Source organism: Carcharhinus amblyrhynchos, chromosome 16 (genome assembly GCF_965287045.1).
Source record: "Carcharhinus amblyrhynchos chromosome 16, sCarAmb.v2.hapA, whole genome shotgun sequence".
Classification (NCBI taxonomy): domain Eukaryota; kingdom Metazoa; phylum Chordata; class Chondrichthyes; order Carcharhiniformes; family Carcharhinidae; genus Carcharhinus; species Carcharhinus amblyrhynchos.
Window position 1 is genome coordinate 15501333 of NC_137339.1, and position 21516 is coordinate 15522848.

The window sequence follows — 21516 nt, forward strand, 5'->3', positions numbered from 1 at the left end:
ACAGTACTGGAAATCCATCGCCCAGAGACTCGTGGAGGCCTTGGTGCCCAGCGGAAGCCTCTGAAATGGCCTCCACCTGAGTCTTCCAGCCTGCTGTGCTACAAAAACAGTGCAGCAGGCTGAAAGAATCGCCTTCTACATTCTACACTTCTTTCCTACTGTATGTGCCGTATGCTTTGTATATCGTGCAAAAAAACAATACTTTTTACTGTATACTAATACATGCGACAATAATAAATCAAATCAAATGTCCTTGTGTATGCATCTACATGTATGTATATCAGTGAGTGCGTGTGTGTTTGTATATATATTTAGGTTTGTCTGTGTGTATGTCTATATGTCTGCATGTATGTAAGGCTACATATGTGCATGTGTGTGTTTGTGCATATGCATGTCTGTGTGTATTTAGGTGTATGTATGTATGTCCATGTTTGTGCATCTGTGTGTGTGCTTGTATGTGTATTTATGCCTGCATGTGTGTATCTGTGCGTGTATGCCAGTTTCATAGAATCTCTATAGTACAGAAGGAGGCCATTTGGCCCATCGAGTCTGTGCCAACCTCAATCCCACTCAGTCCCCATTCCCATAAACCACACATTTACCCTACTAATGCCCCTGACACTAGGGTCAATTTTGCATGGCCAATCAACTTAATCTACACATTTTTGGACTGTGAGAGGAAACTGGAGGAAACCCATGCAGACATGGGGAGAATGTGCAAACTCCACGCAGATAGTGACCCGAGGCCAGAATTGAACCTGGGACATTGGCGCTGTGAGGTTTGTGTGAGTACATCTGTGTGTATGCCTACTTGCTTGTGTGTGTGCCTGTTTGTACATGTATGTCTGTGTGTGTCTGAGTGTGCGTGGATGTGTCTGTGTGTGCACGTGTGTGTGTGTCTGTGCACGTGCGTGTCTGTATGTACGTGTGTCTGAGTGTGCATGTGTGTGTCTGTGTGTCTGTGTTTGTGTGTGTTCGTGGATCTTGTCTGTCTATGTGTTGTCTGCCTGCATGTGTGTTGGGAAACAAGGGTCTTAACTCCAGTGATCCTGAATTCTAAATTCCTAGCACCAATGCCAATCACTGGAAATTTCCAAGCTGTCCTCTTCAAACAATATTCAGACTGTGGAAACTTCAGGCTGCTAAATTAAAACATGAACAGACCACATTGGACATTCCCCTGATAAGTGCTGCCTGCAAAACCCTAACCATTGGAATGTGTGTGATAAGAGCTGCTTGACACCCAGAGAAGCTCAAATATTTAAATGTTAATTAGTAGCCCAGCCATTATCAAACTAATTGGGCCCGAATAATAAAAGGCTAAGGAGTTAAAGGAAAATATTAACTACCTAATAGGATTAGTCTGAATTGCACACAGTGCCAACGTGATGCATTCTAGAAGACTTCCGATGATACATCCTTCAACTTCCAACTCAGTTAAAACATATCTTTCTCGCCATTTCATCCATAAATTATAAAAACAAATCTCCAAAGCAAAAATATCAAATTTATCAAGGGTTCATTTTGTATTATTCTCCTAAATTTCTCCAACTCCTCTGAGGAGATGGAATGGTGGCACAGTGGTTAGCACTGGTACCTCACAGCGCCAGGAACCCAGGTTCAATTCTGGTTACTGGCGCTGTGAGGCAGCAGTGTTAACCACCCTTAGGTTGACTTGTCATGCTAAAATTGTCCCTTAGTGTTAGGGGGATTAGCAGCGTAAATATGAGAGATACAGGGATAGGGCCTGAGTGGGATTGCTGTCAGTGTAGGCTCAATGGACCAAATGGCCTCCTTCTGCACTGGAAGAATTCTATGAAGCTCTGATTCATATCAGAGTATATTTGCTCAGACGTTACCTCATCTAAATGGTCTTCTCAGACTTGAGTCTAAGTAACAAAATGTTGCGCACCATTAGACCATGAATGCTATCGCAGCATCCGGAGTATTTTTCTTTTATCACAGCTGAACCTACTCTGGCACAATTTGAAACAGGGGATACCTTGGCTGTTTTGTTACTCCCTTCTCTCGTCCTTGATGGTTGAAGTCAGTATGTTGCCCATTGATAACTGTGCCTTTTCATAGAATCATAGCGTCCCTACAGTGTAGAAGGAAGCCATTCGGCCCATCAACTCTGCACAACCACTATCCCATGCAGCCCCTATCCCCATTGCCCCAAGTATTTACCCTGCTAGTCCCCCCGACACGAAGGGGCAATTTTTAGCATGGTCAATCCACCTAATGCGCACAGCTTTGGATTGTGGGAGGAAACCGGAACACCAAGAGAAAACCCATGCAGATGCGAGGAGAATGTGCAAACTCCAAGCAGACAGTGACCTAAGCCGGGAATCGAATGTGGGTCCCTGATGCTACAAGGCAGTTGAGCTAACCATTATACCACCATACTGTCCAAGATATAGTGAGGGTGCTGAATGGCTGTGTTGTATCTATATAACAGCCCACAATGCCCTTCAAAAATTTATTATGTAAAGCTTGTTGAAATGTTTCAACAATGTGAAAAGACATTGGGACATGGATTCGAGCTCGCTGAAATCCCACTGTATAAATGCGTATCTTTCAATTCACAAAAATCCTCCATCAAACCACGAATGAAACTGAATAAACCATTTGATTGATGATGAGGCAATTATGCAGGAAAATGAAATGATGACCTGCAATTTATCCTTCTTATATTACTAAGGCAGTCATTTTAAAAATACTATATTCACGTGTTAGTCACTGACAATTGCAATTCAGTTACCAACCTTTCATGTTAATGCGGGGGAAATGAGAAATGAATTGCACATAGAGCAGATTTATTCAGATTAAGGGTGCATTCTACCGCTAAAAAGTAAAACACCAGTCAAGATTTTTTTGGGATAAATAATTAAATAATTTGGATATAGAAATACAGAGTAAAATGTCAAAATTTGCTGCTGATATTGAACTAGTCAGTCTGATTAATAGTGAGGATAATAAAAATTGACTGGAAAAGGACATTGCAAGGCCAGCAGGATTGGGCTGACAAGTGGCAGTTGGAATTTAATACAGAAAAGTGTGAGGTGATGCATTTTGGCAGACAGGATAAGGAGAGGGAATATAGACCAAATGAGACCATTCTAAAGAGTGTACTGGGACAGCAAGATATGGGACTCATGTGCATAAATCTTTGACGGTGACAGGACATATTGGGAAAGTAGTTAATAAAACATCTGGGATCTTGTGACTCATAAACAGAGTAAAGTAAAGTTTATTTATTAGTCACAGGCAAGGCCTACATTAACACTGCAATGAAGTTACTGTGAAATTCCCCTAGTCGCCACACTCCTGTTTGGATGTATGCACCTAACCAGCACACCTTTCAGACTGTGGGAGAAAACTGGAGCACTCGGAGGAAACCCACACAGGCACAGGGAGAACGTGCAAACTCCACATGGACAGTGACCCAAACCCGGAATCGAGCCTGGGTCCCTGGTACTATGAGGCAGTGATGCTAACCACCGTGGGAGGTATTAAGTACAAAAGCAGCTGAACAAGAACGGTTTGAGGAATGGTTCTTGTACTTTTTCCAATGGAAATCCCCAAGTTTCTGGCCTTAGCCTCCTTCTATTTCTCATTTACATGCTTCCCCTTGGTGACACTATCCAAAAACACAGCGTTAGTTTCCATGTGTAGACTGATGGATCCCAGCTGTACCTCATCACAACCACGTTCCATTGTTGCTAAATTGTCGGACTGCTTATTTGTCATCTAGTACTGGATGAGCAGAAACTTCCTCCAATTACATATTGGGAAGACTAAAGTTATTGCGATCAGTCCCTGCACCTATCTCTATTGCCTAGCTACTGACTCCATCCCTCTTCCTGGCAACAGTCTGAGACTAAATCTGTTCACCACTTTGATCTGAAGATGAACTTCCAACCTTATATTCATGTCATCACTAAGGTTGCCTATTCCAGCTCTGTTACATCACCCAACTTCACCTCTTGCTCTGCTTATCTGCTTTTGAAACCCTTAAATCATACCCTTGATACCTCTACACTCGAAGATACCAATAGATTCCTTGCTGGTCTCCCACTTTCCACCTAAGTAAATTTAAGGTCACCCAAAACTCGCCTGCCTGTGTCTTAACCTTCAGCGAGTCCCATTCCCCTCTCATCCCTGCACTCATTGCCCTCTATTGGCTTATGGTCATGTGATGTCATGGTTTAAAATTTTCATTCTTGTTCTCAAATCCCTCCATGGCTTCACCCACCCCGATCTCTGTAACCTCCTCCGGCCTCACAACCATGCAGGATATGTGTGCTCTACTAATTCTGGCCTATTGTGCATTCCCACTTCCCTAATGGTGGTTGCTTCTTCAGTTATGTAGGTCCCTAGCCCTGGGATACCCTCACTGTCTCTCCTCCTCATTTCCCTCTTGAAGGCGCCCATTAAAATCTACCTCTTTGGTCAAACTTTTGTTCATCTAACCTAATGTGGTTTAGGTTGCAATTAATTCTATAATGCTATATTGATAGGTCTATAGGTCTATATAAACCTGGGTTTGGGTGGCATAGTGGCACTGTGGTTAGCACTGCTGCCTTACAGCGCCAGGAACCCGGGTTCAATTCCAGCCTTGGGTCACTGTCTGTGTGGAGTTTGCACGTTCTCCCTGTGTTTGCATGGGTTTCCTCCGAGTGATCCAATTTTCTTCCACAGTCCAAAGATTTGTGGGTTAGGTGGATTGGCTATGCTAAATTGCCCCTAGTGTCAGGGGTTTTAGCAGGGTAAATATGACGCATTATGGAAATAGGACCTGGGTGGGATTTTGGTCAGTGCAGACTCGATGAACTGAATGGCTTTTTTCTGGAGGGATTCTATGATTCTATGAGTCCTCTGTAGTGCCTTGTAATGTTTCATTACATTAAAGAGATGATATTAAAAGTTGTTGCTATTGATGAGGTATGCTAGCTTCAAGCTTATGTTGGAGAAGATAAGGTTATTCTCTAAGGAGCAAAGGAAATTGATGAGGGATTTGTTGGAGGTGTATAACATAATGACAAGTTTAAGTAAGATAGACAAAGAAAATCTCTTCCCATTTGCTGATGGAATAAGGACGAAGGAGTGCTAAATTAAGGTTTTAGGCAAAAGGACAAGGTGGGGAAGATGCAGCGGGTGGTAGAGACCTGGAACTGACTGCCTATAAGCTTGGGGAAGCAGGGATGATCAATGATTTCAAGGGAAATTAGGAGCAATTGCAGGAAATAAACTTGCAGAACCACAGTTTATTTATTTGTGTCACAAGTAAGTTTACATTAACAGTGCAATGAAGTTACTGTGAAAATCCCTTAGCCATCACACTCCGGCACCTGTTCGGGTACACTGAAGGAGAATTTAGCATGCCCAATGCACCCAGCCAGCATGTCTCTCAGAATGAGGGAGGAAACGAGAGCACCCGGCCGAAATCCACGCAGACACGGGAAGAACATGCAGACTCCACACAGACAGTGAATTGAACTCAGGTCCCTGGCATTGTGAGGTCTCAGTGCTAACTGCTGTGCCATCAATAGAGCAGGGCAAGGGAACTGACTGGACTAGTCTATAGAAAAATCACATTGTCTGCACCTTTAAGACTTGATTACCTGTAAAGACTCACATTCCAACCATTATCTTGTAAATTTGAGTTTGTGTCTATCAATGCCTAGTTTGTGAACACAAATCCTTACTCACCTGAAGAAGGAGTGACATTCTGAAAGCTCATGCTGCCAAATGAACTTGTTGAACTTTACCTGGTGTTGTGAGACTACTTACTGTGCTTACCCCAGTCCACATTAATCTCCACATTATAGAAAGCTGGCATTGACTTAATGGGCCGAAATGCCTTCTTCTCCGCTGTAACAAGTCTAGGACTGTATGACCTTTACTCAGGAGAGAGGACAAAAGTTACTTATTTGTGATTTTTTTTAATATATTCTGACAACCCTTTCGCCTCATGCCGCAAGGTGCCATCGGTTTCTGGTCACAAGCAAGTTGAATGCCTCGAGTTTGTTTTTCACTCGCCATCTTATAGGAGGCCTTCTTGAAAAATTGGCAAATTCTGTAGCCAGAAATGTTGGCTATTCAAAACAGATGCACAAATATTTGTCTGTTGCTGCCCGTGGTGTAGAGTCTGCTCGACAATGTAAACAGAACAGACTCCAAAGCTGCAGGACTATTCTCCAGGAGGGGGGTGCTTGTCCAGAAGTGATATGGAAGTAACCCCTTTGCATGGGTTATTTGACAGTTATAAAAAAAATCCAAAGAATAAACAGCCTGGTAAAATGCAACTCAATCAATTTTCCAATTTACTGGAGCCCCCATTTACGGAGTAATACTTTAAAACATTTAACAAGAGTGAGTATACTGACTGTAAAAGAGTTTAAAAGGCAACTGCAGTCAAATAAAGTCACATAACAATACCAACAAGTAGGATAACATACAGCAGACATCTTTCAGAGATCACTGATATATTGTGACCTCTGACACAGGACCCGTTTTATTGCTCCCACACTCAAAGAACCATTGCAAACTGTTCCCTTTATAACACAGCTTTATGAATGGTATTTGTAAGAGGGTCACATTGCTTTATAAAACACAACCGCTGAGACAAGTGTGAGATTAGCAGTGCCTCAGGATAATGCACTGCCAGTTTATAGAGTAGAAATATTGTGCCATATTTACCTTCAGATCATTGAACAGCCTGTGCAGGAATGGAGATGAACAGTGCCCCTTACTGGCAAATGCATCACCCTACTGTTCCTTTATTACTCTCTGTTTTATGTTAACCCTTCGCTAACAGTACATTTGAAAGATAGGATAGTGTTGAACACTATACAACTTCTACAATTCAAGTATATGGATAGAAACTGAACTATATATATTGTGATTTTCAGGTCTTTCTGAAGGATATTTTTAAAAGTTTATTTATTTATTAGTCACAATTAAGTTTTACATTAACACTGCAATGAAATTGCTGCGAAATTCCTCGAGTCGCCACTCTCCAGCGCCTGTTCGGGTCAATGCACCTAGCCAGCTCATCTTTCAGACTGTGGGAGGAAACCAGAATACCCAGAAGAAACCCACGCAGACATGGGGAGAACAGGCAAACTCCACACAGACAGTGATCGAAGCTGGGAATTGAACTCGGGTCCCTGACGCTGTGAAGCAGCAGTGCTAGCCACTGTACCACCCTGTCGCCCACTGGTTAAATGACTGTGGATTCTGCCACAGGAGGCTTGAAAATCCTAGCTGTAGCTGGCTGGAACACACATTTGTACAACGTTAGGTTAACTTTTCAGACAGGTTAATTGTGCTTAGAGCCATAATTCAGAGCACAAGACAGAAGAGCAGGATCACCCCTGGGGAACCTACCCCACTACTCAATAAGATCATGACTAACTCAACTCAACTTTCCCACCCTATCCTCATATCCTTCGATTCCCTAAGTGCTCAAAAATCTATCAATCTCAATCTTAAATTGAACTGAACATTTAAAGTCCTCAAGGGTAGAGAATTCGAGGAAAGAAAATCTTCCATAAGGGAATTTTCATTTCCAAAGGAAATTCCTTGGCTTGCCATTCATGTGGAAAATAATATTAAAAAAATTAAAAACCCAACAGCAATTATGTGGAGAAGCTGGAGAAGTGAGGACTATTCTTAAAAACTGAAAAGTGTGTGGGACATATACTAGATGCGTTAAAAATTATGAGGGTTTTAAACTTGAAAGAATTGAAGAAGTAGATTCAATTGTAATTTTCAAAGGATAATTCACAGTACAGTTGGAATGGAAATATTTACAGGGCCATGGGGAAAGAGTGAGTATTGGGGCTGATCGGTTACCTCTTCCAAAGGTAAAGTTCATTTATTAGTCACATGTGAGGCTTACATTAATGCTGCAATGAAGTTACTGTGAAATTCCCCAAGTCACCACACTCCAGCGCCTGTTCAGGTCAATGCACCTAACCAGCACGTCTTTCAGACTGTGAGAGGAAACCAGAGAACCCGGAGGAAACCCATGCAGACCCAGGGAGAACGGGCAAACTCTGCACAGACAGTGACCCAAGCCAGGAAATGAGCCCTGGTCCCCAGTGCTGTGAGGCAGCAGTGCTAACCACTGTGTCACTGTATCCCCACTCACCATTTGATGTACCTCATTAATCTTTTTTCACAAGACATGTCCAAAGAAAATGACAACGGACAGAATTTTCCATCTTTTTTTCGAAGCGTTGTCTCGGGCGAGGAAAGTCAATGCCTGCAGAAAACAGGGAAGCAGATTCCCGGCAAATGCACTAATATCAATCTTTCAGTGTAAAATATTTTATCTTCCCGTTGTTCAAGTGTTACTTTGAAAGTATGGCACGCCCTTGCAATATTTTATATGGTTTTTGTTTGAATACGTTTGCATGTCGGCAGCGCACACTATAAGGTCTGTAAATGCAGATCTTCACTTTGACCAAAGCTGATGTCACTTCGCTTTTAAAATAAAGTGCACTTTGTAAATCTGTTCAGTCTAAATGACCCTGAAGTTGATTTGACTGTGGGCTGCAGGCTCACATTTTTGAAGTGCAGTGTCTTATGGTCAATATTGGGCCATTTGTGAGGGTGACAATATTAATTCCATATTCAAAAATAAATATCCACCAGGATGGTGATTGACAGGCCAGTTTGACCAAGATTCATTTTTGGGACAGGATCCAGGGCAGTCTGCAGGACTCTGTAATGAATGTTTAAAGAACATGTATATGAAGAAATAAACATGTTTTAAGAGTATTAGGTTATACCTTACAACCATAGTGGAATTATTTGAGCAAGTAACTAAGCCATCATAAGAAGGTAATTAACATTATTGTCGACATAGAGTTTCAAAAGACATTTGACAAAGTATGAATTTATTCAAAACGTTTATGGGCTGGGTTTTAACCTAACACTAGGGACGGCATGGTGGCACAGTACTGCCTCACAGTGCTAGGGACCCGGGTTCAATTCTGGCCTTGGGTCACTGTCTGTGTGGAGTTTGCGCATTCTCCCCATGTTTGTGTGGGTTTCCTCTGGGTGCTCCGGTTTTCTCCCATACTCCAAAGATGTGCAGATCAGGTGGATTGACCCTAGTATTAGTGGGATTTGCAGGATAAATATGAGGGGTTACGGGGATAGGGCCTGGGTGGGATTGTGGTCAATGTAGGCTCGATGAGCTGAATGGCCTCCTTCTGCACTGTAGGGATTCTATGATCCCACGTAATGGAGATGGAAGATGTGGTCCCCTGGTGTTACATCATGTCAAAAGGTGTAAAATGCTCGTTAATTAGCATGCTACAGGAGGGCTTGATGGCAATTTGAGCAGGTAGTGCAGGACCTTAGGCAGGGGTAGGGTTAGGCCATGAATTGGAAGTTTGTCCCTGCCACTGATTTAAAGACATCCTGCTCCCAGTCTCTCCTTAATTGTCCTGATAGTCTTTTGAACCTGAACAAAGCCATGGGCACCCGTGGACATCTTTGCAGGCCAACTCATGCTGTCCGCAGGTACCTGGTGTAACTCACTCCCAATGTTTTTCTCGTACTCTCCCCCATCCCTGCAACATTGAATGGGCCAAGGAAAATTGAAGGCTATTGGGTTTTTAACAAGCTTAGTAGTGTGTTAATTGACTATTGTGAAAGCGGGCAGCTTTCCAATTTCAGAACCTGTTCCCCTCTGTCTTACTAGGAACTGGGAGGATACTGCATTGCCAACATGATGTTATCATGTCATATTTTATGTTGGGATAGGGGTGGAGGCTGGCGGTCATGCCTAACTTGTCTCTGTAAATACAAACCCTATTTTAATTATTTCAGAATGACATGGAACAGAGTGCCAATGGCTATGATTGTTTTCAGTTGTTGCTGACGTAACACTCTATGGGCTTGTAATAAGTAGAAAGGCAGCCATTTTCACAAAAGCCTTAGATCAAATTACGTAAATAAATGGAGATGATTAATTTTAACCCGGATAAATGTAAGCTAATTTATTGAAGGTTGAGTGATCATGAGCATGTATTTCATATGAAAGCCCTTGGAAAAAGATATGGAAGTGACCATTGCAAATACTCTGAAAACATTTGGCCAGTGTAAGACGGTTATTAATAAAGCAAATCAGGTACTAAGCCATATTTGAAGGACATGTGTCAGAAAAACTATATAGTGGCATAATGTTACAGGTGTCAAAAGTTATAGCTGAGTCAGGATATTTCTGGACCATTACCTAAAGATTTGATGATCTTATGTTACATAGACACAGACATATTCGAAAGAGGGGAGGCAATGGCCTAGTGGGATTATTGCTAAATTAATAATCCAATGATTAATCCAGAAACTCAGCTAATGTTCTGAGAACCTGTCATGGCAAATGGTAGAATTTGAATCCAATGGAAAAAAAATCTGGAATTAAGAATTTACTGATCATGATGCCATTGTTGATTGTCGGGCAAACCCATCTGGTTCAATCATCGTCTATGGAGAGGAAATCTGCCGTCCTTACCTGGTCTGGTCTACACATAACTCCAATGTGATTTCCTCTCAACTGCCATCGGACAACAAAGGATGGGCAATAAATACTGGCCAGCCAGTAACCCCCATTTCCCACGAACAAATAAAGAAAAGTTCTCAGAACAGTCATCAAAATAATACCAAGCATTAGAAAAGTAAAGTTGGAAAAAAAACTCTGGAAAGTGGGAGAGTATGGGAACAAGGAGATAACATGAGGCAGGTTTTCAAAGTAATGAAACATACAGATAAGGTGGAAGCAAACAAGATATTGATCTTGGATTATGAACATTGCAGTAAAAAGGTATAAATACAAGCCTTAACAATGTTTGAGGAGGAGGGTCGAGGGTTGCAGAGATATTCAGCAATGTTCCTTGATTATTTCCAGAAATGCTAAGGAAGAAAATGCATCTTTCCTTAAAGTAGCAAACAATGGTTTTGTGGAAGAATGCCCATGATGGAATAATTAGATGGATAAATTATCCAGATGAATAGCCAATGCTGAGACCTGCCAGACAAATGGATTAATCCTCAGATTTTGAGCTGGTACTGGCTGGAGCTGAATGGGGATCTCACACGTACAATTAAGCTCTAACCTTATTTCAACCTTTTACAACATTATCAAGGATTTGCTCAGCAAAACAGTTTGCTTTAGCAATTACAAACATTTGGTGAAACAGATTTAATTGGAGTCTGTCCACAGGGCGCTACCAGTTACACAATCTGTTTGCCTGTGCCACCTACATCACAATGTTGAGTGCTACGCCTGCCACTTAGAGGGGAGAACTGAATGATTGACAATATTCAATAAATTGTGATCTGACGTTGTCACACGACCATCCTCTTCCCTCATTCTTGGACAAATTCTGCTTTTGGGAAGTGACGGTAGATCAGGAGAAATCGTAACAGAAGCAATGCTCAAATCCTGGATATTTCATGGCATTATTTTAAAACATAAATGCAGAATTCCAAAGAGTGGCAGCTAAGGTCAGATATTTTACCAATTCTTCAATAGGATGACGGGAATACTGGTTTCAATGGCCTTTCTGCAGTCAGTGAAGTACAGTAATATGGAACGCAAAAGCAATGGCAAGTTGAGTGGTCAACGTAAACCAGCAGCACTAACCACATAAGTGCAGAGGCTTGCCATCTCTTATCTTGATATCAGTTTTATGAGGTGGGAGAAGGAGAGGGGAGGTTAGGCCCTAGGAGACATAAACTGAGGGATTACACTTTAACAGACATTTCATTTTAGCAAATATTTTGCACATCGCCAATGACAAAGTAATAGAACTGTGGAGGAATAGAAGCGGTTTTATTTAACCAAAGCCAATAAACATGATGAGCGACAATTGGAAAGTTAAATAAATTACGAGTTTTCAAATTTTGGAACCAATTTGCCACACTGCCTCCGACCACCGCTCCCAGCCCCAGTTGAGAAAGTTATCAATGAACTCGCCTTCAATTCTTTAGGGTGTTTTTAGTTTTATTTATTATTTTTAATTATAATTCCCAGTAAATGCTGATGAGTATTGTCTTATCCATCTCCGTCAAACTAAGCTAAATGTGTTGTCCACTTGACATTACACAGTTAATCCCAGGACCTGATCAAATCATTTATTTTTAAAGGGGCACCTGTGTGATTTAAAAAAATCCAGCGACATGGGGCAGGCAGCCTTGCCAGCCTGGAGCCTAAAACACCCTCCTGAAGGATTCTGTTCCCCTCTCTGAGTTGGCTGCAGACTTCTTGCATGTAGCAATTTAAGAGTCACTACATGAACACCTCTACATGCCTGAACACTCCCAAGATCCATTATGTCCCTTTCGTATCTCTACCTGGTTGGTCGTCCTGAGTTTTTACTATTTGACGGAGCAGCATGGTGGTACAGTGGTTAGCACTGCTGCCTCACAGTGACAGGGACCTGTGTTCAACCCCAGTCTTGGGTCACAGTTTGCACATTCTCTCTGTGCCTACGTGGGTTTTCTCCAGGTGCTCTGGTTTCCTCCCACATGCCAAAGATATGCAGGTTAGGTTGATTAGCTGTACTAAGTTGCCCCTTAGTGTCACAGGGACTAGTGGGGTAAATACATGGGGTTACGGGGATAGGGCCTGAGTAAGATTATTATCAATGCCAGCTCGATGGACTGAATGGCCTCCTTCTGCACTGTAGGGATTCTATGGTTCTATCCTATGACAGTATTATATTAACCAGTCAATGGTTGTTGCATCAATGATCTGAATGCAATCTCTGACTTGCTGTGCTGAACTACAGAAAATACTTTGATTGCCTACAGAGATAAAACTTCTGGCCATTTAAATGATGCCACTTGACTCTAAGGCACAGACACTTAACATATCCTTACAGTTTTAAGAGACACATTAACCCATTAGAAGTAATGGAGTTTAAGCTTCTGTGAAAAGACAAAAAGTATTTCACACCGACATTAACGCTTCACAATGTAATTTCAAGGCCCAAGTATTTTTGAGCTGAACGCATTACAAATACTTTCAGTGGAGGAGCACAGATACAGATCACTAGTAAGAATCTTCCGTTCTCTGAAGCTCTTCAGGGTTATCCAGCAGAGTTAGGACGCCTCTGTCAGCTCAATGCTGCAACTCTGAATTCCCAATTGAAAGATTTGGGGTCACGGTGCACACATTTCATTTCCCCTGGCAGATACAATTTGCATTAAAGATTTGAACTCATGCTTTTTAACCAAAAATGAAATACTTAGGCTGTCAGTTAATCACTTTTAATTCATGTTTTCTTTTTATTCATTCTTGGGGTGTGCGCATCACTGGCTGGATCAGCATTTATTGCCCATCCCTGGGGGTATTTAAGAGTCAACCCATTGCTGTGGGTCTAGAGTCACATGTAGGCCTGACTGGGTAAGAGGTGGCAGATTTCCTTCTCTAAAGGACATTCATGAACCAGATGGGTTTTTATGACGATCGACAATAGTTTCATGGTCATCATTAGACTTATAATTTCAGGCATTTTTATTGAACGCAAATTTCACCATCTGCCATGGTGGGATTCGAACCCAGGTCCCCAGAACATTATCCTGGGGACCCGATTTTACCATTTTGATTCTAAGTGCTGAATCTGGACGCAATTCAGATCTGACTTGTAAAACTGTTCTCGGGCACCCCCATACGCACTCAGCCTTAAAAAAAATCGTAAGTCTGAATCGTGCTGTGGGTGACGCTGAGCACACCCGAAACACTACAGCTCTGATCGGAGCTTTGAACTGCGCATGCGCAGTGAGAAAAATAGTTGAAAAACACGCTGCTGTTACATTGCTCCTGGGCCACAAGAGGTGGATAAAGCAGCCCGGCAATGGCTCCCACAAACATCGCCCCATGTAAAGCACTATAAAGAGTAGTTTGATTCACAGCAATGCCCACAGGCACAAAGAGCCAACCAGTTAGCTTGATAAAGCTGCCAGTAACAAAGCACTTCTTTACACGAAAACATCATTCTGTTACATCAGAACATCAAAGTTAATAATGGAAGCAAAGTGGGACTTTAATCTTTAGCAGAAAGTCCATCACTCTTTTTTCTATGGTAGTTGACAGCTGCAGTATGAACTATACCTGACTTTGATTAGGCCCTTACAGATGATAATGAAGGACAGCTAAACTGCAGAGCTGTCCTTTCTGAAATGTCAGCGGTTTGAGTTTGCAGACCAATATCCAAAGCCAAATGTTAATTTACTAATAGTAATTCCAATCATCTCCTTTGATTGATTAGAAAGTTTCTAACTGTTGGGTTCTGTAATGCACACATCTATTTTGGCAGCACGTTGTGCTATCACATAATTAAAGCATCTATCATGGTGTTTTAACTCATTCATTGCTAAAGGCAACATTTTCCCACTGCCTTCCCTCCTGCCAGGAAGACAGCAGATGGCAATATTCTTGCAGTTGTTCATTAGATGTAGGCTGTAGTCACTGACTTTGGAATGGCAAGTTGAAGAAAGCTTATGTATTAAAATCCATACAAATAATGGAAGAAAGCAGTGATTGCTTAATTTTCCTTATAAGCCTGTGTTTGATTGTGATTTAACATGATGAATGCTCTGTCCCCAATTTAAATGCTGTCACAGACAGAAAGGGGTGCTATCCTTTCTCAGGAGAAATTGTCTGAGCATGTTAGCAGTGCTGGAAACCTTTCACCAGTTTTTGAATCAAATGCCAGTATTAAACTTTTCCCAGTTAATTGTGACATAGCTCAAATTCAGGGTAAAATTCCCGCTACACTTCCAAGGCCCAATTGTTTCACACTGAATTGGTGAGATATTTGCATTTTCTATATAATCCTGAGTTAGGTGAGACAACATTATTCACAATGAGTCGTGACAAATAGAGGCAGAGAGAGAGAGCTAAGGAAATAGCTGGAGAGTCCTGGAATTGAACTCTCTCAAAGATAGCAACGTGCAGATTTGTAAAATTAGACTGGCAGTTTGTAGTGACGTATCTTCATTTACATATCATTAATTGAGCCCAGATAGAATAACAGAAATGTCATACTAAAATAATCTGCAGATGCTGAAATCTGATACAAAAACAGAAAATGCAGGAAAATCTCAGCATCTGTGGAGAGTCAGTAGAACCAACATTTTGAGGTTGGATGACCATTTGTCAGAGCCAGAATTGTTATGGTGGGGAAGGAAGACATTTGGCCCATTGTGTCTGCACTGGCTCTCCAAACGAGCATCATAGCTTGGTCCTGTTCCCCAGCCTTTTCCCCGTAGATTGCACATTGTTTACATTCAATTAATCATCTAAAGTCCTCTTGAATATCTTGAGTGAACCTGCCTCCACCAGGCAGAGCCTTCCAGACCTGAATGACCATTGTGTGAAAGTAATTTTTCTCATGTTGCATTTGCTTCTTTTGCAAGTCACTTTAAATCTGTGCCTTCTCGTTCTCGGTCCTTTTATCAGCGGGAACAGTTTCTCCCTTTCTGCTTTGTCCGGCCTCCTCATGATTCTGAACATCTCTATGACATCTGATTGTTTCCGTATTGGTAAAACAAATATGCCTTTCTGTGGTGATGTAGTTCCATTCATCAAATGACAAAGTCATGATCTTAAATGTACCATCGTAGAACTGCAAAGGAATAACCACTGAAGAAAAGATCAGTTGCAAATTTTCAAGCAGCAACACTCAATGCACCTTTCAGTGTAAGGTCTAGTGGGTTCAGGGAATTGGATTCTAGGATTGCAATGGGATCAACTGGGCAAGTGAGCTGGTGAATGGCAAATGGAGTTTAATTTAGATAAATACGAGATGATTCATTTTGGTAGATCAAACTGGGGCAGGCCTTACTCAGTTAATGATAGGGCATTGGGGAGAGTTATAGAACAAAGAGATCCAAGGGTGCAGGTCCTTGAAAGTGGAGTCACAGGTGGAGAGGATGGTGAAGAAGGCATTCGGCATGCTTGGGTTCATTAGTCATAACACTGAACATAGGAGTTGGGACGTCTTGTTGAAGTTGTACAAGACATTGATAAGGTCACACTTGGAATACTGTGTATAGTTTTGATCACCTTATTGTAGAAAGGATATTATTAAACTAGAAAGAGTGCAGAAAATATTTACTAGGATGCTACCAGGATGAGTTATAAAGAGAGGCTAGATCGACTGACACTTTTTTCCCTGGAACGTAGAAGGCTTAAAAGTGATCTTATAGAGGTTTAGGAAATAATGAGGCGCATAGACAAGATAGATAGTCAACATCTTTTCCCGAAGGCAGGGGAGTCTAAAACTAGAGGCATAGGTTTAAAGTGAGAGGGGAGAGAAACAAAAGAGTCCAGAGGGCAATATTTTCGCACAGTGTAGTGAGTGTCTGGAACAAGCTGCTCGAAGTAATAGTAGAGGCATGTGAACAGTTGCATGAGTAAGTTTGGTATAGAGGGATATGGGCCAAACGTGGGCAATTGGGAGTAACTTAGTGATTAAAAAAGGGCTGAAGAGCCTGTTTCCGTGCTGTAAACCTCTATGACACTGTGATTCTATGAATTGAATGCACAGCTGGCCTTTTAGTTCAAACATAGGGATAAAATTTTTGAACCAAGGTAGCGTGGTGAGGAGAAGTCAATAAAGTTATTTTCAAAAAAAACTTACAGCCGAAGATTCTCCCATCACACTTCATGCCTGAACCAAAACTCCAAAATGTAACTCATCAAAGAATTACAAAAACATTGTAAAAGGTATGTTTTTGTGGGCCTACAGGTTGTGGATAAAAACCAGTGGTGAACCAGTCAATGGTAGGAAGTTTGCATTCAAATAATAAAATAGGTTATGGTGCAGAAAATTCCATCAGCAAAACTCACGTAAAAAACTCAGCAAACTGAAATCACATTCCTGTGCATGTTATTTTTATGGCAGGCTGTTTAAAATAATGGCAAGGATAGAATTTAAATGTCATGTGTGAACTGGTGTATTTCAGTGTAATAAAAGCCTTATTCAGGAGGGTACCAAGGCATTACTGCTATTAATCAATTAGGCAGTTCTAGATGTGGTGCAACTCCCAGCCGAGTGATATTCCAGTAAGGCAACTACTTAACAGATAGCAGTAATATGAATTTATAGAATATAATTACAGCTGGAAGACAAGTTATCGTGAAATAAAAGATAAGTAAAAGTGATCCAATATTTAATCAAAATAAAGCACTTTCTCTGAATGTGATCATACAATACTTCTTAAAGTTTATTTATTAGGGACACAAGTAGGCTTGCATTAACAGTGCAATGAAGTTACTGTGAAAATCCCCCAGTCACCACACACTGGCATCTGTTCGTGTACATTGAGGGAGAATTTAGCATGGCCAATTCACCTAACCAGCATGACTTTCGGATTGTGGGAGGAAACCGGAGCCCCCAGAGGAGACCCACACAGACGTGGGGAGAATGTGCAGACTCCACACAGATAGTGACTAAAAGCCAGGATTCGAGACCAGGTGCCTGGCACTGTGAGGCAGCAGCACTAATCACTGTGTCACTGTGCTACCCTAAAAATATCAGCCTGAAGAATAAACACTTTTATGTCTCACTCATTTACATCGTTTATTCAATTATGCCATAGAGCTATTTGATTCTAGACATTTTTGGGTTTTTGAATGCTGCAGTAAGATGGTACAAAGCTGATAAAATGTTAAGCTAACCCAGTAAGGAGAACCATCAGTTTAGTAAGGTTTGTTTGCTGCGTATAAAATGGGTGTCAAAGTGTTCAATATGGCAGATGGAATGTGCTTGCACATTCTGAGCTTTAGTATGCTGCCCAACATATTGGTAAAACCTCAAAAGAATCAGCCAGAGCCTGACACTAAAACAAGTGTTAGGCTCTTCATACAGGCAAATGAAGATTTTAATGTATAATTAACAAAAGGAAAATCCAGTGGATGTTGGAAATATGAAATAAAAACAAAACTGTTGGAAATACACAGCAGCTCAGGCAACATCTGTGGAAAGAACATAAGAACATAAGAAATAGGAGCAGGAGTAGGCCATCTAGCCCTTCGAGCCTGCCCTGCCATTCAATAAGATCATGGCTGATCTGTTGTGGCTCAGTTCCACCTTCCCGCCCTCTCCCCATAACCCTTAATCCCCTCTCTTATCAAAAACCCATCAACCCGCATCTTAAAAATATTTAGCGAGGCAGCCTCCACCACTTCAACGGGCAGAGAATTCCAGAGATTCACCACCCTTTGAGTGAAGAAGTTCCTCCTCAACTCCGTTCTAAACCGCCCCCCCTTTATCTTGAGGCTGTGCCCCCTAGTCCTACTGTCTTTTTTGAGCGGGAAGAGTCTCTCCACCTCTATCCTAGCCATCCCATTCATCATCTTATACGTCTCAATGAGATCTCCCCTCATTCTTCTAAACTCTAACGAGTACAAGCCTAGTTTATTCAGCCTCTCCTCATAGCTCAATCCCCTCAACTCCGGTATCAGCCTAGTAAACCTCCTCTGCACTCCCTCCAAGGCCAAAATATCTTTGCGCAGGTGCGGCGCCCAAAACTGCACACAGTACTCCAGCTGCGGCCTCACCAATGCCCTCTACAGCTGCAGCAAGACCTCCCTACTTTTATATTCAATCCCCCTCGCTATGAAGGCCAGCATCCCATTCGCATTCAATCCCCCTCGCTATGAAGGCCAGAGGGCAAAATTCTCCGGCCATTCATCTGGTGGGATTCTCCGGTCCCACTGGAGTGAACGGAGATTTTTAAAATTTTGATTTATTATTGTCACATGTATTAGTATACAGTGAAAAGTATTGTTTCTTGCATGCTATACAGACAAAGCATACCCACTCATAGAGCAGAATAAAGAAGAGAATGCAGAATGTAGTGTTACAGTCACAGCTAGGGTGTAGAGAAAGATCAGCTTAATGCAAGGTAAATCCATTCAAAACTTTGATGGCAGAAGAGAAGAAGCTGTTCTTGAATTGGTTGGTACATGTCCTTTTGTAACTTCTTCAATGGAAGAACGTGGAAGATGGGAGAGAGAAGAGAGTCCAGGGTGCGTGGGGTCTTTGATTATGTCAGTTGCTTTTCTGAGGCAGCGGGAAGTGTAGACAGAGTCAATGGATGGGAGCTGCTTTGCGTGACAGATTGGGCTACATTCACAACCTTTTGTAGCTTCTTGCACTCTTGGACAGAGAGGGCTGAGCACCGAATTCTCCATCCTCATTGGCACTGGTGGAGGGGCGTGAAGGGCCGGAGAATTCCAACCAGACTTAATGTTTTGGTCTCGATGACTTTTCACCAGAATACAGAAATATTTCAGTTTGCTCTGAGTGTGATCGGTGTCACTTTCATACACAGTGTTAAAAGCAATCATAGAAACCCTACAGCGCAGAAAGAGGCCATTTGGCCCATCGAGTCTGCACTGACCACAATCCCACCCATGCTCTACTCCCATATCCCTACATATTTTCCCCACTAATCCCTCTAATCTACATATCTCAGGACACTAAGGGAAATTTTAGCATGGCCAATCAGCTTAACCCACACATCTTTGGACTGTGGGAGGAAACCCACGCAGACACGAGGAGAATGTGCAAACTCCACATCAACAGTGACCCATGCTGGGAATTGAACCCAGATCCCTGGAGCTGTGAAGCAGCAGTGCTAACCACTGTGCTACCATGCCGCCCAATCCTTACCTGAATGTGCAGCAGTGCTTCTCCTAGTTCCATATTGAAACAATAGGTCATTATTGCTCTTTGCTCATCTTTTCACTCTCCCCCCAATGCATCTCCTTCTCATCCTCCCTCACCAGCCCTCTCCTCCCTGTCACCACCCTCCCACACAAGACCCTCACTAAGGGGAGACTGCTGTTGATGATGGATGATGGAGTGGCCAAAAATTCAAATGATATAAAAGATGCTAGCTGTTCAATATCAAGTGGACAAATATTTGATAGATCAAAGACTGGAGAATTGCGGGGAAATAGCACAAGAAAGGAGTTAAGGTTGGCATAGATCAGCCATGATAGTACAGAATGGAAGGGCAGGCTTGACGGGTCTAGTGGTCTACTCCTGCTTCTACTTCTTGTGCGTTCGTGTGGGCCTTGGACTTATTACCAGAATGGGAGCAAATGGAGCAGAACAAAACAACACCTAAAGTGTTTTTAAGTACCATGTCTGATCAGCATAATGAAACAAAATTATATTCTCTTGGAAGGAGGGTGAAATTGTATAATAAATAAAAAAAAGTGTGCTGCTGGAAGATATGTATTAAACAGGGTTGGAATGTCAGACCCAGTCAACAAACAGCACATATCACACACTCCATATTTAGATAGCTGCAAAGAACACTCGGGGATATATTCCCGCAGCACTTTGCTTACATTGGTTTATAAAATGCAGTGGCTGCAACTTGATCACTTGCTAGTGGTTAACACTGCCAAATGTGCAATGCGTTTTGTGTTGTTCCAGATGAACAAACAGAGGGAAAATGCTTAGAAAAGGAAATATTGGCACGTCCTCTAACTCACTCGCTATAATTATCAGCTAAAGGGTAAATTGGCAACAGCAGTGGCTAATATGTCAAAACTAGAGTCAGGAAAATAATTCGTTCATGAACAAAAGGATGCACATTTTGAAAGCAGTGCACTTGCTCACATTTTGCTGTGACTACAAGTAGATTTTGGAGAGCCATTTAAAATTTAGCTTATTGGTATTTTGTTTGATTGTTGGATTTTTGTTAAGCAAGGGGTTTAAGGGTTACAGAACAAACTAAGACAGGTAGATAGAGATAAGATCAATGTCCTGTATAGACTATGTGGCCACAACATGAAAGTCTCTGTGCTGGTGAAGGACAGAGTGCCCTGTCTAAGTTACCACATGATTACTGCATGTAAAATAATTTTAAAAGGCCATGCACTTTGACAGGGTGCTGATTTGTCTAGCAAAACCTTTAAATTGGTAGCTGGGAGCAAAAGATAAGTACGCGTTTTAGATATGGATGCCAGAATTTTACCTACCCGCCCGCATGTATGTAAAAAAAACAAGGAATGCAGGTTAAGATACAGATTAGACATTATCTAATTGCATTGACTCAAAGGACTGAATCAGGACTATGGCATCACTTATAACCGTCATGGGGAGATAGTGGTATTACCCGGTCTAGTAATCCAGAGACCCAGGGTAATGCTCTAGGAAGCAGAATTTGAATCCCACCATGGTAGATGGTGACATTTTAAGTCAATAAAAATCTGGGATTGAAAGTATAATTGACAATCCTGAAACGATTGTCATTAAAAAACAACTGGTTCACTAATGTCCTTTAGGGGAGGAATTCTGCCATCCTTAGCTGGTCTGCCCTACATGTGACTCCAGACCAGCAGACCTCCTCCTCTAAAGGACATTAGTAAACCAGATGGTTTTTATGATAATTAACAATGGTTGGCTCTTATATGCCCTCTGAGCCACTCAGCCTGTGTTGCCTCCCATGAATGAATTTTAAAAAATA